This window comes from Balaenoptera physalus (genome assembly GCF_965194825.1).
Source record: "Balaenoptera physalus genome assembly, chromosome: 4".
NCBI classification, from domain to species: Eukaryota; Metazoa; Chordata; class Mammalia; order Artiodactyla; family Balaenopteridae; genus Balaenoptera; species Balaenoptera physalus.
In genome coordinates, this window is record NC_138891.1 from 39615547 (window position 1) to 39631441 (window position 15895).

Here is a 15895-nt window from a genome sequence, read left to right on the forward strand (position 1 = left end):
GGATATAGTGAAAAAATTATGAAGTCTCTTAAAAGATAATTGCTAAAATGTTGTCTAATAAGTTGTTATCCACGGAAACATAGTGCTCATCTTACATGGCAAAGTTTACACTGAATTTTCTTTTAACATCTGCTTTTAATGCTACTTCAGTGTAATTTATTGCTTTTTTCTCTCCTTCTACCTTTATTACAATTTATAAAAGGTTTATGTTAATCTACCTCCTTGTTTTGTCAAAGTTTCTATATAAGTATATATTCCTGGAAGAAACTCTGCAATGACAAAAGTGGGATTTATTAAAATACAAGTTCTTGCTTTATCAGCCACTGATAGTCTATTATTTAGAGGCAGTAATGCTTTGGAATCATTTAATCCAATTTAGAACATATATATCTTTCTAAGTAGTTAACCTAATAACATTTAACTATATACCCATTTATGGTATTGTGACTGTTGACATGGTAGGTTTTGTTTGTTTGCTGGTTTTGCTCTTTTTTTTGACTTGATGTTTTATATTAAAGTTAAATAGCTTTACTGCCTAATATTACATGTCTTCTGGTTGTTATTGGGGACTTCATTTTTTTGCAGTATTTTTGTTATTGAAAAATATACTTATAAATTACCTTTTGACATGGCTACATACTACCACTTTCTCTTCAAAGACCAGCTTAAATTCAGTTTCCTCTATAAAGTAATCCATATATATCCAGTAAAAATTAATCTTTCATGGCACTGAACTACTTTACCAATTTACCTCTCTAATAGTATTAATACATTGCATATATTTTTATTATTATTATTATATGCATATCTTACCTACCATATTAGTACAAAGTAAGTGCTAAAATATTTTTAAAATCAGTGCTCTGGAACAGCTTATTCTTTAAATATTTATTATGAATAGAAGGTCTATCTAATTTTTAAATTCAGATTTTTATGTTTAGGTTTATTAAAATAAATCTGTTTATTTCCTTTAGTCTACATTCATTTTTTTCCTTGAAATTCCAAGGAAACTGACAGAGAAAAATCATTAGAAAACCTGGGTATGTTTTAAAAAATGCAGCACCCTGCCCTCCCCTCTCCCTCCACACACATGCTGTAAGTAATATTTTGCAGTGTGAAAGTAGGGGAAAAATTTTTAAGGGACAGTTAAACTGGAGAGAATTGACCAAATACTGTGGTATCTTAAGATAGCCTTGAGAAGAGAAGATTAAACCTTTTGAATAAATTAATATCCATGAAAAAAAAAGATGCAAGGAGACGTAGTAGAAGCCCTGGGAAGACTCAGAAAGTGAAGGAGGAAACTTACTGTTTCTGTAGAGAGGTGTTTTAGTTGTCCATGTTGAAGAAAACTGACCCGACCAGAGAACGCCTATTACACTGGAAAACAGCTTCTAACTTGACATGTTGAAAGGCTTATTCCTGCCCTGGTGAGAAAAGCTGTCACTGAAAAAAGCTAACGTACTCAATAAATAGGCTGCATCTCTTGTGGATATGCTTTACTAAATGGGGCCTAAAGTAGTGTTTGATCCTGATGGAAAGTAATCAGCCAAGCAGAATGTGATTAGAGCTTGGAACTTCAGAAATATGTGTTTCTTCAACAATATTTGTTGAGCATCAGCTACCTACCAGACTAGGTGCTAGGCATGGAATAGTGATCTAGATCAAGAGAGATGACTTGTCCTCATGCAATATAATCTAATAAATAGAAGAGATGACAAACAAATACATAATAAGCATATTTTGTGATAATTCTTACAAATTCTGATAAGTGTTTTGAAGGTAAAGTACAGGATGCTACAGCGGGTAAAGACTGGATGAATAAGAGCAGGTCAACAACTTATACTTTATATTAAAAAACAATGAAAAATGGTGAATCAATAAAAAGTAACCTGTGGCATTTCAAAAGGACCTGTGAAATATATCGTCTTGATTGTCATCCTTGATTTCATCTCCCTCATCTCCCACATCCGTTTAAACATCATATCCTAAAACATAGCCTTTAAACATTTCTTAAAACTGTGTCTTCCTCTCTATTCTTTATTGCCGCTGCTCTGGTTCAGGGATCATTGCTTGCTGCCTGGACTACCACAACTGTGTTGGATTCCCACCTCCAATCTTATCCCATTCAAATTCATTTTTATATAGTTCCTACATTGATCTCTCCAAAATATAAATCTGACTATGCCAATCCCCATTACTCCTTCAGTGGACCGCTATCATATGAAGATTGAAGTCCAAATTTCTTAAGATAAGAGACCCTTTGAGTGATGCAGAGCTCTTCTTCCAGGTTTATATCTTGCCACGTTCTGATTCATCCTTTCCACATTATACTTTTATACCATTTCTTCCCTTCCTGTTCTTGCTGTTCCTTTTCCCTTTGTTTAAAATATGAATGTACTTGACAGACATTGCCCCCACACTCCCATCCCTAGGAACTAGCTCAGGCATCATTTTTGCAAAAATCTTTCACTTATCCATTCCATCCCCCAAATGAGCCCCTGTGCTTCTCAGTGCATATCTCCATTATTAGCTTTATTTATTACATTATTGTATGATTACTTGAGACCAGGAAATATCTTAATCATTGTTGTATCTATAGTGCCTAATGATAGTAGGTACTCAATAAATATTTTTAGGTGAATAAATAAATGGTTTGCCTTAAGTTGGTCTCCATATTCTGAAACTATTAAGTGTAAATTTTTAAATATTTAATTTATTTCAATATATGTTCTCCATCATGAAAAATTCAGATTCACTGATTTGAGCAGATATTTGGTCTTAATAATTTGTGCCTGTAAAGAGACCTTTATGAGGTCTTGGCTACCTAGTGCGCACAGTGCCATCTATTGGCAATTATCCAAATTGTATCCAGTATCCAGGATGGAGCATAGAGCACTAATCAAACATTTTTAGGGAAAGCACATCTATGAAAAATTTTCTGTGAATTTGTACAAGAAATAAACTAACCACCACACGTATGGCAAAGACAAATTTTAATTATGTATCCCAGCAAAAGAAAATACTGGGTCCTGATATAGTAACAGAATATGTACCATCAGTTCATTCTTTTATTTATTTATACGTGAGCTCATTCCTAAAGAAACTAAGATGCCTATTAGTGTTTGATATAAAAAGACCATTTAAGCCAAAATACAAATGAACACTCACTCTTATCCTTCTTTAAAAACAGACTAATACTCTGTGATTCAGATAGTATTTTGTTTCCAAATACTTTTAAAGTTTTGTTTCCAAATACTTTTAAAGTATAAGAAAAAAAGAATCTCCAAACAAAAAGCCTCTAAACCATGGATGATTGTCTTTTGATGGTATGAAAAGATGCCACAGCCCTTTTATGAAAGGTGGTGGTTCTATTTGTTCTGAGTAACTTATGGTACATTATTGAAAAATGAAAAAATTGTTTGTTGTTGGTGTTTTTACTTTATTCACTCATCTAACATTTAAATTTAATCAGCAGAAATAAAACCGCACTTGATTTTGGCTGATGTCAAGCAGTTGCCTGCCTAGTAGCTGCCATGCTGTGGGCACGCATGGTTGCTACAGTGTTTCGTAAATAGACAAGGATGATTTGAGGTGAGGGTAGGCCACCAAAATATTAGTGAGCCTTGCTGTGTTGCCAGATTACCATTGCTCTTAAAAGTTTCAGAAATAACATTTTCACTATGGTTAAAACATAGTTTAAGATAAACAGTATGGTGGAGATATAATTTAAAAAATAGTTTCTTGAATTTTAGTCATACGGACACTCTTTGAAGAGAAAAATATTCCTGTCCCCCCACCCACCTGATATGCTTTGATTCTATATCATAATATTGCTTAATACATATATATAACCAGGTTTAAACTCCTTACAGGTGTAGTGTTTATATAACTGTAAAACCATAAAACTAATGTTAAAAGTGAAATTATAGTAACAATAATATTAGGTAACACATAGAACACATGCTAGGTACTAGGCATTTTGGATAGATGGGTAGGTAGATAGATACGCACACACACACAGACATTCATCTCATCTTTACAATAACCCAATGAGGTAGGCACAATAAAATCCTGCAGTAATATACCCCAGGAGAAGAGAAATTGAGTTATAAAACCCAGGCAGTCTGGCTCCAGAGCTCATACTTTTTTTTTTTTTTTTTTTAAATCCCACTTACGACATTACGGTAGGATTTTTTGGGTAATATTATTATCTCCATTTTATAGATAAGGAAACTGAGTCACAGATAGGCTAAATGACTCGTTCAAGACCGCACAGATAATAAATGTCAGCTCTGGGATTTAAACCCAGGCAGTCGAGGGTCCAGAGCCTGTGCTTTTAGTATACTTAGTTACCTCTCAAGTTTACGTATTAATACAAATTCACTAGCTAAGTTTACGAATTAAAAATAAAATTTCAAAAGGAAGCAACCTAAATGCCCATTGACAGACGAATGGATAAAGAAGTTGTGGTACATATATACAATGGAATATTACTCAGCCATAAAAAGGAACGAAATTGAGTCATTTGTTGAGACGTGGATGGATCTAGAGACTGTCATACAGAGTGAAGTAAGTCAGAAAGAGAAAAACAAATATCGTATATTAACGCATGTATGTGGAACCTAGAAAAATGGTACAGATGATCCGGTTTGCAGGGCAGAAGTTGAGACACAGATGTAGAGAACAAACGTATGGACACCAAGGGGGGAAAACTGCAGTGGGGTGGGGATGGTGGTGTGCTGAATTGGGCGATTGGGATTGACATGTATATACCGATGTGTATAAAATTGATGACTGATTAAAAAAAAAAAAAGTAAAAAAATAAAATAAAATTTCAAAATCAATGAAAATAGGATTTAACCAATATAACTTAAATGAATTATCTCAATTTAACATAGATGATACTGTTTTACTTACACTGAATTTCTAATGTTTGGATTATTAATAGACAGATTTACTTGCATGTTTTATGTTTCTGTGTTTCCTGGATGATTTCGAGATTTATATTATAATTATTTAAATTTTTCTATTTTGATAAATAAGCTTATTTTAATCACTGAGCTATTGTTTTGGTGATCTAGTAATAATAATAATACAACCAAAAGTAATAAAATACTGAAAAAAATTTTAAAGGTCTATTTAACAAAAATAGTTTACCTCTATCTCATTGCAGTTACAGTCATTGCAAGTGGTATATGCAGAGACTAGCAGAACATCAGCTCAAATGATGAATACAGAAAGGGCTGTTGTAGCTCAGGTTTTTTGACTTTGCCCTGTCTGTACTACCCTACTCTGTTTCATGTGATATGCCTCATTCTCCCTCCACTTCCCTCTGTTCAGTCTGCTGCAGAATCCCTCACTTTTTACCAGAGTGACATTGTTTGGCCTGCTCTTGATGCAAACAAAGCTTTGACATAAGTCCAATTTTTTCTCATTAGCCCAGAATAATACTTCTGGTACTAAATCAAATAGTACTTTGATTTACCTTCATAAAAATGACAGAGTCTCAATTTACTATATAACTTGAGAAATTAAAGACTTATTATTTTGTGAAAGTGTCTTAGTTGCAAATTATAACTGCAATAAGAGTCATTTTGTCTTTATAACTGCCAGAAAATTTAACATGAGTAGAGCAGTGGATGGGAGGCCATTGTTGTCATTTGACATTTAGACAGGCCTCCTTAGCAGCAGTTAGACATGCTTACAGACACATTAAAAGCAAACACCAGGACTTGAGGAGATCACATGGTACCAAACTTGATTATGAACATAAACATGAACCCTGGCATTGAAATTGCATTGAATTGCTTGATGATAAGTGGGGCACTCATATGCTTATATTAATAGTTTTTAGTGTAACACCAAAAGTGTATTTTAGAATTCTCAAAAAAAACATTCTCACAGGGATCCTCTTAGAACATATTCAAGGACTCTCAAGCTTCTTGGACTCCAGGTGGAACTCTGCTTTAGAGCTTATGATAGAGCGATTAATCCACTGAGATGTTACCATCTGACAGCCTCCTAGCAACACACAGAGACATGGGTGATATTTGAGCATTGTGGGTGTACCAAAGTATTTCTGTATTCCCAATTTTTTTCTACTTTTTAATCTGAACCATTCTAAAAGGCAATGTTCAAATAAAACCAAAATTCTTTTTGCAAAAGGTGCTTTACTGACTTTTGCCCTTCTAGTTAAGGTGGATATCAGTGTCCCCCAAGTGTCTGTGGCAGTTTTGAGGAGAATTGCCTCATGTGTTCATAAACAACATAGGTGGTTTGAAAAGTTAAAAAACAACAACAACAACAACGACGACCCTCACCTCTTATTTTTAAATCCCTCTCTATTTTGACTCTCCTCTGCCCTGTTCTACTGCTGATCCCACTAGGCACCACCACATGAGCAAGGTATTTCTCTGTGTGCCAGGCCATGTGATTGATCTTCCTGCATGAGCCTCTGTCACAGTTTAGGAAGGCTGCCTGTCTCCCTTTTTATACTACATTCTCTTAAGGGCAGGGAGTACCTTAGCATGAATGCCTCGAGTGTTTTAAAGAAGATTATAGTGAAAGTAACTTTGAGTTTTTATTCCCACCCCTCTCTTGTCCTAGGACCCATAAATAAGACCCAAGGTAGAGGAGGGGCTAGGGCAGAAGCCTGGATCAAAGAGAAATTAGAGTGATGGATACGTATTCTGAACTTGGAAATCACCAAATCTGATGGCTAAAACATTGTTATGAAGTTCAGCTTATCTACTTTAGCTCACATCTCCCTGAGGAGTGACTTCTTTTGCAAGCTACTTCTTGGTCAAACACTAGATTTCTGATAGACCCACTCCAAGGTTGACCTGGCAAACCCTGAAATGTATGAGTCTAACTCAGTTTTAGTCCATTGTGAACCATCCCCTACATTTGTAGTGTGTTTTGGTGAGTAAACTATTGAGTGGACCAAAATACCACATTTTGTGTTACATTTCTAATCAGGATAGTGTTCTACTATACTTAATCATTAAAAACATACTCTGTCTCAAGATTTTTTCTCCATGCAGTTAGTTTTTTGTTGTTGTATAATTATCATTGTTAATAATTCCAAATTTTGAAATGAATTTTATAATAAAATGGGTTTACTAATAAGGTCCACTACTAGCATGCATATATGTAGTGCTTGAAACGTCTCTTCCCACAGGATTGGGACCCTTTGCATGTTCAGGATGGAACAGAGTAAATGGGTTGCTGGGTTTTCAAGGAATGGTTTCTCTATTCTGTGAATTGCCTGATCAGATAACCTTGTCTGAATATCATGTTAAAGGTACCTTTTATACTTTAATTTATGATCTTTTTATGTTTAAGTTTATAGTTTTAAAAGACAAGAATTTTAATACTTTTTAAGCAACTCTATGGGAAGATTTGCTTTGGATTTGGAAGTGATCTAAAATGGGATTGTTGCTATTTTCATAGATAATGATTTCTTTCCTCTTGTTTGGAAAGAGAAACAACACTAAGTTTGTCTAGGTCTAGGTAAGTGTCTCGTGATGTAGTCACTCAAGACCCCAAGAGGTACTGCTGACTCAAGGACTAAGATATGTTTTCCTTAGGGAATAATGTGAATGAGAGGCTATTTTTACTTGACCAGTGAGGACAGAAAGGATATCAGGGACAGAGATCTGGAATACTTCAGCACTAATAATCCAAACACAAATTTTCTAATATAACCAGTAACTTATTATCTAAGGAGTGTAGGCATGTTCTTATCTCAGTATTTATGTGTAATATAAATGGTAATTCTATACTGCCTGATTTTATTTTTTATCCATGTACTATGAAAAAGAAGACTCATTTATTTATTCAACAAATTGTTTATTAAAACTCTTCTTTGTTCTAGGTACTGCTTTGGGTGATAGGGATACAGAAATGATCACAAACCAACTTAGCCTCAGGACTTCACTGTTAATTCAGAATAGTAATTCCCAACCTGCCTGAACATTAAATTTCCTAAGAAATCTTTAAAATATCATAAACTCATAGGCCCTTTCATGAAGACTTATGTGGAAAAATAAGAGCAAAAATTACATAGATGAATACCTTGCTTCAGCAATAGGGGACTTCCAGTTTATACAATCACCTTGCTATTTTCTGCTTTTGCAGCCCATAGAATATTCTCCTTACCCTCTTTCTTCCTATCACCCAGATCTGAGTTTCTGAAATAAGAATAAAGGCAAATTAAAGAGCTGTGAACTAACTTACATTAGTGAATTTTCATTTCAAAAGGCAATAATTACATAAGGATGCTTCAGAATCCACAGTCCAAATGAATGGGATTTGGCAAGCCATTTATTAATACTTTAGAACAGTGGTTCTTAACTTTTTTGGACATGTGGATCCCTTTGGGAATCTGATAAAAACTATAGATTCTCTGTCCAGCAAAATATAAGTGCATATTATTTCAAGAGGCTTATAAACTCCCTGATGCCCATGCCTGATGCCCATATTAAAAATGTCTTTAGTATCTCTTGAGCTTTTTGGTATATTTATTATGGTATATTTTGTATGGTTTAAATTTTATTGGAATATTCCATTTTAAAATATTGTAATCATTTGCAGTTCAGAAACAACAAAAAAAAGGAAAAGGTCACTTATAATGCTTCTGTTTTGATTCAGGGCTGTTACTATTTTGGTGCACTTCTTTCTGTTTTTTGTTTGTTTTTAAGCAGTATGTATTTATACTGTTGTATTTAAGTGATATTCTGATCATATAAGTTTTCAAGGACACTGTAGAAAATATATTTAAGTTGCTCTAGGGATTAGAGTATGCATCTTTAATTTATTACAGACTACTTCAAATTAATACTGATTTACTTCCAATAAAATATACCAGTTTACCTTCATTTTCCAGTTTACCTCCATTTTCCTTTCCTTTGTACTATTGCTATTGTATATATTGGCATCTATATACTCTGTGGACTCAACAATAGAGTGGTAGAATCTTTGCTTTCAGCAAGTATATGTCTTTTTTAAAAATTGAGAGAAAATAAAAAATATTTCTCATATTTACTCACATATTTACTCTTTCCATTGCTCTTCATTCCTTCCTATTCTGAGTTCTGAGTTATCATTCATTTCTGTTATCCAGAAGGACTTCCTTCAGTATTTCTTATTAGGGCAGGTCCACTAGCAATGACTTAGCTCAGTTTTTGTTTATCTGTGAATGTTTTTATTTTGTCTTTATTTTTGTTGGATATTGAATTCTTGATTGACAAGTATTTTTTCACTAGCCCTTTAAATATGCCATCACCATTGCCTTCTAGTCTGCATTGTTTCTGATGAAAAGTCAGCTGTTAATTGTATTTTTTCCTTGATGTGTTGTGGTGTTTTTTCTTGCTGCTTTCAAGATTTTGTCTTTGCCATTGGCTTTTAGGAGTTTGACCATGGTGCATGTAAGTTTGGTTCTTTTTGCTTTTGTCCACTTGGGAACCATTGAGTTTTGTTGAAGTGTTAAAGTTTTCCACCAAATTTGGTACTTTTTGGTCATTATTTCTTCAAATATTTTTTCTGCCTCTTTCTTTCTCTCTCTTTTCTCCTTCTAGGATATTTATGTTAGGATGTTTGATATTGTCCCTCAGCTCACCAAGGCCCTGTTCATTTACCTCCAGTATTTTTTCTTTTTGTTTTTCTTGCTTTGGATAATTTTTATTGATATGTCTTTATATTCAGTGATTCTTTCTTCTGCCATATCAGTCTGTTAATGAACCCATCTAGTGATGTGAAGATTTTTTCTGAGGCGGGGGGCGGTTCCATTTTAGTTATTGTATTTGTCAAATGTGGAACTTCCATTTGGTTCTTTCTTTAGAGTTTCAAAGTTCTCCACTGAGATTCCCTATTTGTTTAGTCCTTCTTAGCATATTTTCCTTTAATTCTTTGAACGAATTATAGCAACTTCCTTGAAATCTTTACTTGTTAAATCAAACATCTGGGCCAATTTCGAGTTATTTTCTATTAACCATTCTTTTTTCTTGAATATGGGTTCATACTTTCATACTTTTTTTTTTTTTAGTGTCTGGTAAATTTTGCTTGCAAATTGGACTTGTGGATAACATGTTGTGGCTCTAGATTCTTTTTTTTTTTCTTTTGAAGGTTTTTGGGGTTTTGTTTTAGGAAGCAGTTATCTTTCCTAGACTCAATCCGTGAAATTTGTTGCCTTTGCAGTGTTCAGCTGCTGGTGTCTTAGCTCAGTTTTTGTGTGTTTGTTGGTGTTGTCTGCTTAGCATGGCTCCTGTGCCTGGTATAGTTTAGTGGTCAGTGAATGATTCCTCAGGGCAGTAAGGCTTCCACACTATGGCTGGGATGTATATAGATGAGGAATACATTACAAGGTGGAGCAAATTTATAAGTATCCCAGGTTTTCAGTCTTCACTGTATTCTCTGAGATTTTCTGCACACATGCATAATTTAGTAGACAGCTAGGAGCATATGGACAATTTATAATCTCAACCTTCTATGGCTCTCTGACTTCCAAAATTTCCCCATTAAAGGTCTAGTTGTTCTGCTACTGCCGTGAACCAAGTCTACTATCTCTGGTGCTCAAGCTGTGGATTTTTGCCATTTAAGCCAGGTGGGATGTAACGTTCCCAAGCAAGAAAAACAAAACCTGCCATTCTTATTTGATGAAGTAGCAGTTTGCTTCAGTAAATACGTCTCAGGTTGTCATCTGCCTTTAATTATTTTCCAGTGCTCTTTAGTCACTTTGTCCAGATGTACACCTATCTCTTCTTGCTGCCATTGCTGGAAGAATATACTATTGTAACATTTTGGGATGGTTTCTTCATATCTTTGTTCTATGCATCCATATTATAGTATGTATTTCACAAATCAAATCTAAAGTATGATCTAAATTTGTACCCTGCATTTTCACTTAGCAGTATAATTTGAATAATTTCCAATGTCATTAATTTTTTTGGTAAGCATTTTCAATAGCTACATCATACTTTACTATATCAATGTATTGAAATAAACTTAATTATTCTCTTGTTGTTAGAAATTTACTGGTATATTGCTTTCAATCATTTTTCAATCATTTGCTCTTATAGATAGCACTGTGACAAACATCTTTGTACATAGATCTTTGAATCTTAAATGATTATTTTAGGCTAGATTCTTGAAATGAAAATCCTATGTCAAAGGGTATGAACATTTAAAATCTTTTTAATATATGGTACTCTCATTTTCTCATTGGTTGGCAGTTTTGCATACTTTAAATGTTTAAGACTGTCATTGTTTTTAATAGTAATATTATATCTCATGAAGTAGATTTACCTAACTAGTTCTTTATTGTTGGAGATTTAGGTTATTTCCTGGCCTTCACTTTTTTAAAGCAAGTATCTGAAATATCTGAATGATCATAGCTCTCAGTTATTTTAAATATTTTCTTCTAGGTCCCAGAATTAGAAATACTTTCTCAAAGAGTATGAGTACTTTTAGGGCTTCTTTCACATTTTCCACATTGCTTTCCATAGGTGTCATATCAATTTATAAGATGCCATTTATAAGTGAAGTAGGAGAGTTTGGCATCATTGGCTAGCATTAAGTATCAGAGTTATCTAATTTGCACATTTTAATAATAATAATAACAGAGACTTCTCCCAGAGAAATCTAAGGAGAGAGTTTGACTAGCTGTCTTTTTACTGTGTGAGTTGTCTTATGATCTTTCTTTCTCTAATCTTTTAGAAATAGTGATTTTGTTATCAACTTTAAGGAACTGTTTTGAAATGAAGCTATAAACTCTTGGTTAGATTTGTTGCTATTCTATTTTAGTTCTGTGTTGTTGGATACTTTTTATATAAAATTGAGTATTTTTATGCAGTCAAATCTGTCAGTCTTTTTCCTTCATGATTTCTTCTGTTGCTTCTAAGCCAAAGAAGTCAGCCCTGCTCCCACATGAATTTTGTTTCATACTAAGTTGAACAAAATGAAATTGCCACTTTTGTAGTTAAAAAAATGACAGCATATTAACATTTCATATAACTTTACCTTAAGCGTTTTTTTAAAAAAATATTTTGTTCCTCATGGCCTTGTGAACAAATAAAAAATAAAATATATGTAAAACCAATCTTGAAAAAATGTATTTTTCAAGAATGTGAAAAATAAGCTGCCATTTTGGTAGAGTGGTCAGTTGAAAAGAAAAGTGAGGGTTAGTCAAGTGGTAAAGAGTTGGTTATCATACTTAGGTTACTATGAAAATGTATTGTTTTGTTGCCCTTTTATACTAGGTATTTTTTTTAAGTGTATAAAGCACTACTTTCGATTATAGGGTTTTATTAGTGTGACAGTTTTCATGAGTAAAATAGGGCTTAGATTACCTCATTTTTTTAGATCGGCAAGGAGGGGTCAGCAGGAGACTAGCAAGAAAGAGAGAGGAATTTGATTATTTTAGAATGAAAGGCGAAGAAATAATGTATTGATTATATATATGTACATTACTTGGGCTCTGCATTAGAATTCTAAAAGAAAAATAGCAACATAGGTTAGAAATCAAGCCTCTGCCAATACATTTTAATCATGACTAACAACACCCATGGTTTTGGGCTTTCCTTAAGCAGAGATCATTAATTATGATGAATAGTGAAGTGGTTTTGTGATTAGCCTAATGTCAACTAAAAAACCAGTATTTGATCATCTACATCATTTTCACTTATTACTTAAGCCAGTTATTGATCACAGGTCTCCTGAGGCAAAAGGCTGGTACATTTATCCATTATAAAATTCACCTCTTAGCAAAATATGTCTTTAACCTCGTGGTAGTAGCAAGAATGGGTGTCAAGTGTCAGATTATAGGCAAAACTTAAATAGTTCTTGCAATTTTTAGAGCAAACTTTAATACACTAAAATGTGGCATAAACGTACTTTATATTGAACTGTAAAAAGAATTTAATAGTCTTCCAAATTTTTTTAATTTATTCTTTTACCTTTAAAGATTTCTCCTTTTGTCATGAAACCCATTTTTCCTGGTCTGGCTGATGAAATCCTACTTGGAAAATACAGGAAGGATTAAGGATAGAGTAGAAAATAAAAATTGTTATCATTTTATCATATATTTTTCTAGTTTTTTCTAGGATATGCATTTTTTTTTTTTTAATTTTTATTTATTTATTTATTATTTTTGGCTGTGTTGGGTCTTCGTTTCTGCGCAAGGGCCCTCTCTATTTGCGGCGAGTGGGGACCACTCCTCATCGCGGTGCGCGGGCCTCTCACCGCCGCGTCCTCTCCCGCTGCGGAGCACAGGCTCCAGACGCGCAGGCTCAGTAGGTGTGGCGCACGGGTCCAGCCGCTCCGCGGCATGTGGGATCCTCCCAGACCAGGGCTCGAACCCGCGTCCCCTGCATTGGCAGGCAGACCCTCAACCACTGCACCAGCAGGGAAGGCCTAGGATATGCATTTTATATAAAAATTTTTTATTTAAAAATTTTTTACCAATCTGGGTCATTTTACATATATAGTTTTACAGTCTAAAAATGTAATTCTAACATTTCCCCATGTTATTTAATGTCTTTAAAAATATTTGAAAAATTGACTACTATGCTGCTTCCATCAAGGGGTTAGACCACAATTTATTTAATCATTTACTTTGGGAGGACACTTTTCTAGTTTTGAAAAACATTGTAATGAACACGCTTGCATGGACGAGGAAACAGAAGCCCTTAGAGTTTACGCAAGTCAAGACTAGAATACAGTTCTTCGAACGCCCAATGAATCTTTTGCCTTTTGCCTTTTTCTTTCACACATATAAAACTTTCAGGCACATAATGAAACATATGCTGTATGCAAATATTCCATCTAGAAAATCTCTTAGTAAATCATTCCAGTCGAATAGATTATTTTCTACAACATGTTCATAGAGACATAAAGTAAACCTACAAAAGGTCAAACAAATATTTTATCTGCTTCATTGTCCATTTTTGAACACTGTGGTTCAGACAACTGAATATTTGATGAATGTTTTTGTGGAGAAAACATGTTTTAAAGAACTTTCTAGTACTTTTACCTCTTGTCTTTTGGTAGCAAAAACACTTCCAAAAAGTGATTTTGGAAGATCTTTTAGAGACAAAGTAAAGTAACTGCATTCAAATGTAAAAATTATAACTTGGAATGAAACGAAAAAGGTTTTGTCAAGAGAGTTAAAAACTTTTGTGAAGTCAGTAAAGCAAAGAGAAATAAGTAGACCAGTCCAGATGATTGGTACTGCAGAGAACACCATTCCCTTCCCAGCAGTCATGATATGATACAAAGGGAGAGAGACAAAGTGAAAAAGCAGAAAGAAAAGTAGTCACAGGGAATAAGTTTCTTAGAAATAGTTGTTGCCATGCTACAAAGGATTTTAAAAATAGGAAGTATTATTTTAAACTGAATTCTAAAAGAATCGGGAAAGATATTTATGTAATTCTTTAAAATAATATCTAATAGATTATCCTAAAATGTTAATATTTATGGACTAAAAGATGTGCTGATACTTAAACTTGTGATAGCAAAAGTAGATGGTTATAATGATGTTAAAAAATACCAAGATATTAAAATAGAGTTTAGAACCATATGAATGTTTTTTTATATGTTACCACACACTTTTTCACTTTACAAAAAATTTAGGAAACTGAAATTATTTGTACCTTACCTTTTAATATATAAACAACTGTATTATTAAATCTAATTTTAACCTCAATGTCATGTCTAGAAGTATTAGTAAAATAATTTGTTTTGCATGGAATTATTTTAGAATTTCTGACAGGCCTAATGTACAAATAACTGATGCCTATAAAAAGCCCTAATGCCTTCTTTTTGTGGGAGAATCTCTTGGTTCAGCTGTCAAAGAAAAAAAAAGCCACAATTTCTGACAGGGGAAATGTTAAGTAAACATTTCTGTGGCACAATTGTGTAGCCATTACAGATAAATGATGGTTTGGGTTTGTTGTTTCTTCCATTTTCTGTTTGTTTTAAGCTTCTAAACTTTCATTAAATTAGCCAAGCTTCTTTCTCTTTCTCCCCGCCTGTCTTGGTTCCACAGAGGGGAGAGAATTTCTCCTTCATCTACCTAGCTTCCATATAAAGCTACTTCATAAGTTAGAAATCTAAACCTTCTGCCTAAGTTCTGTTAAAAGGTAGTTTAAGTAGTGAGGTTCCATATCTGGGGCTAGGAATGAAGGAAACGAAGAAAGGGAGAGGGCAGTCATTTTGAAAGGACAGAGAGGTAGTCTGTAGCATTTTCACAAGGATTTTGAGTACTCTGTGGGTCATTTAATAGTCCATACTGTATCCAACCAACTAGTTAGGGCTGGACAAAGATGGTGGCATTTCTACAACTAAGGATGACTGAGGAAAAGGAAATTCCAAGTAGGGGGTTCTACATGAGGAAAGCAAGGGGAGAGATATGCAAGACGTGGTTGAGAAATAGTGAGAGGCCACGTATTATTGAAATGTTGGATATGAAGACAGAAATGGTTGAAAAATAAGGATAGAAGAATAAGGTTGAAAGGTACTGATGGCATTGAAAATTAAGGTGATGAATTTATGCTTAACTCTGGAAGCAATGGAGAGTCACTGATGAATTATTTAAGCAACAACTTAGAGACTTGCTTTGTGAAGATAACGTTAGCAGCTGTAAATAGGATGAAAAAGGTAAGTGGAAAGGATACAGGTATAGTAGTCTAGATCGGGGGTCAGCCTTTTTTATAACGGACCAGATAAATATTTAGGCTTTGTGGGCCATAAGATCTCTACCACAACTATACAACCCTTCTGCTTGCAGCCATAAACAATGTATAAACAAATAAGCCTGGCTATGTATTTGCATAGTATATGAGCTGCGTCATTTTGTAGGTACTAGTATTGGATTGTGAATATGAGTTTCTTAAACAGA

The 15895-nt window shown here is 33.9% G+C and overlaps 1 protein-coding gene and 1 long non-coding RNA gene across 6 annotated transcripts in view; one reads left to right on the forward strand and one right to left on the reverse strand.

The window, feature by feature from the left end:
* The window catches only part of LOC309659753, an 18270-nt gene extending 4331 nt beyond the window's left edge, over positions 1 to 13939 (reverse strand). The window contains exons 1-2 of the long non-coding RNA XR_014262943.1: positions 13411 to 13939; positions 1 to 13096 (exon numbers count right to left, since the gene is read on the reverse strand). The exon at positions 1 to 13096 is cut by the window's left edge and continues 4331 nt beyond it. This is a non-coding gene — a long non-coding RNA (uncharacterized lncRNA). The remainder of the gene's footprint in view (positions 13097 to 13410) is intronic.
* The window catches only part of RSRC1 (arginine and serine rich coiled-coil 1), a 421395-nt gene that overhangs the window by 217318 nt on the left and 188182 nt on the right, over positions 1 to 15895 (forward strand). The window lies entirely within an intron of this gene.